Source organism: Cherax quadricarinatus, chromosome 3 (assembly GCF_038502225.1).
Source record: "Cherax quadricarinatus isolate ZL_2023a chromosome 3, ASM3850222v1, whole genome shotgun sequence".
NCBI classification, from domain to species: Eukaryota; Metazoa; Arthropoda; class Malacostraca; order Decapoda; family Parastacidae; genus Cherax; species Cherax quadricarinatus.
The window spans coordinates 72,212,579-72,215,697 of NC_091294.1; the positions used below are offsets into that span (position 1 = coordinate 72,212,579).

At 36.0% G+C, this 3,119-nt stretch overlaps 1 pseudogene; it reads right to left on the reverse strand.

Moving 5' to 3' along the window:
- Positions 1-206: 206 nt before the first annotated feature.
- LOC128684130 (5S ribosomal RNA) lies at positions 207-325 on the reverse strand (annotated as a pseudogene).
- Positions 326-3,119: the final 2,794 nt, after the last annotated feature.

Here is a 3,119-nt window from a genome sequence, read left to right on the forward strand (position 1 = left end):
ATAACGTTGGCAAACTATTACAGTAGCTCCGGCTCTTGCAATACAATACATTTGACCCACTTCAGATAAGCGTTTTATAATTAATTACTTTACTTCTGTGAACACTGATGTTAAGTAAAAGGACTCTTTTTGTCATGTTAGTAGTCTTGCTTGTTTGCTTGTCCCTCCCCTGATCTTTTCCTGTTGGTGACCCGGCAAAAGACTGATGCCAACAGTATTTGGTGTTCCCAGGCGGTCACTCTGCCAAGTACTAAGCAAACCCAACGTTGCTTAACTTCGCTGATCGAACGAGAAGCGGTGCTTTCAACGTGGTATGGCCATTTTCGCTGAAGAGAATAAGGATAAACAACGACATATATGAAAAGAATACGGCATAGGATGGACTGATTACATCTACTCAAGGCTGAGGGACTGATTACCTCATTCTCCTCCTGTTCTTCAAGTTTATCCTTTGTGTGGACTGCTGAAGCCACTGTGTGGCGAAACGTTTCCTCAATAAAGATACCCAAGAGTTGCACATGTGTCTAATTTATCAACATGTCGGTTCTCTGAACCATTCATCTACAATCCTGTCAGACACTGGAACTTCTTGGGATCTTAATACTTGGGAATTCTTCACTTACCTAACCCTTGGGCACGACCTACTTCCACATTGGACAAATGTGACACCACCTACGACTGCTGCACCAACGATATACATCATGAAGCCTTTTTTTGAGATGTATGTGTCTTGGGGACCAAGCAAGAGGTTGACTTTTTAGAGGTCAGAGCATGGTCATACAGCATGACAGACGTGGCTGATTCTCAAAAAAATGATAAACCATACACTAGATTTTACTGAGAATCTATCTCTGCTTAAGAAACTAACAACAGTTTTACACTAGCAAATATATATATATATATATATATATATATATATATATATATATATATATATATATATATATATATATATATATATATATATATATATATATATATATATATATATATATATATATATATATATATATATATATATATGTATATATGTTGTGCCGAATATGTAAAACTGGTCAGTTAGCAAGAACTCATTTAAAATTAAATCCTTTCTAAATTTTTCTCTTATACGTTTGAAGATATATTTTTTCATTATTGTTAATGTAAAAATTTTTAATTTTGCTCCAAAAGAATCTTAGAAAACTTACCTAACCTTATTATAACAAGAACAATTTATTTTAGCGTAACCCAACTAAATATATTTTAGATTTGTTTACAACAATTTAATACTAAACAAACACAGTGAAATATATTTTTTTCGTTAGGTTCAGAATGATTTTGGTGAAATTATTGCATACACAAATTTTCACTTGTCTTATATGACAAGATGAGAGTTGCTATTTAAGCCAAGATCGCAAGTTCTGCCTATTCGGCACGACATATATATATATATATATATATATATATATATATATATATATATATATATATATATATATATATATATATATATATATATATATATATATATATATATATATATATATATATATATATATATATAAAAGCCCAGAGAGATTCTTTATCAGTTAACCCACATTACTTGTGCAATAAATTTGATTTACTAGCTAAGCCACACTTTGAGATGGTCAAATAAGCTACGCAGATGGAGTAGTCATATGGGATAGTTCATTGTAACAGTTACGTTCTTTCGCGAGTTACGTTAGTTTCACTTTAAGGCATTATGTTCGGTTTACGTCAAAAATCGAGTTACGTTATAGCTCTTGGAACCAATTAATGACGTAGGGCGGGATATGGCTGTATTGATAGCAGCTTGTTTAAGCAAGATGGCTATTACTTGGGTGATTTGGGTAAAGCAAACTGAGGACAAATCTAGTAGGGGGGAAATGACGGAATGGGTGGGGGCTAGCTAGCAGGAGGGGTTGTACAGCTTGCCACAAGAAGGTAACCAGAGCGACAAGGAATTTAAACTAATTAACCCAGGTGGTAGAGACCAGCTGCGTGAACCCAGGTGGTAGAGACCAGCTGGGTGTAATAAAAGTTTAGTTTTCAGAGTTTTTATTCTAACCCTCCGGCCATCTCTCACTAAGATAAAGGTTACCCGACAAGGTTGAAAACATTTTCACTCGCTGTCTTGTCAGGAGTGAGCCAAAATCACAGTTCAGGTGATCCTCCTATCCGCATCATGCCTATCCTTCCTTCAGTCACCAGCTAACCAGTTTCCTTAATCCCTCCATAAATATTACCTTTCTCTCATTCCAACAGCACGTCAAATCGTAAAATCCTTTTGCCTCCACTCTCTGCTATCTAACACGATCAAACAAACCTGTTAGATGTCCAGATCCCTAGCACACAAAGCATCCTTTACCCCCCTCCCTTCAGCGTTTCCTATAACGACTCCTCTCCTTCCTCTACCCTCCACCCTCCGTCGTCCCAGATTTATACGCCTTCATAGTCATCCTATTTGCCTCCATCCTCCCTTAAGGTCGACAATCCGTCTCAGCCCTCAAAGGGAACACCACATCGTCTCTAAATATCCAAACTCCGAATGCTTGTGCAGAATATTCACGCCTCACATTGCCCTCCAACACTACATTTCACTGTCTTCAGCCTCCTCCTCGCTGCAACATTCAATACCCAGGCTTCACACCCATACAAGAGCACTGGTATCAATCTGTTCTGCTATATTTTTCTCTTTGCCTCTAAGAATACGGTTCTTTGTCTCCACAGATGACACAGTGTACCATCCATTCTCCTTTCTTTCACCAATTCTATGATTTACATTATCTCTCACTGATCCATATGCCAACATGTTCACTTACAAATGTGTGAACATTTCTTCCTCCATATTCCTTCTAATCTCATATTGCCTATATTTTATAATAATCTCATCACCTGTCTCTTTCCTATGTTCACTTTTAATTTCCTTCTTTTACATACCCTTACAAATTACTTTTTCAGCTGTGGAAAATTTTGATAATTTTCCTGAAATTTGGGTAATAATTGAAGGATATAATAGTGTTTATATAACGTATTGTAAATGTGTAGTGTTGATGTGACTTTTAGAACATGTCATGCCACAGAAGAACCAAAGTTCATTTTTTTTTTTTCTTCTTTTT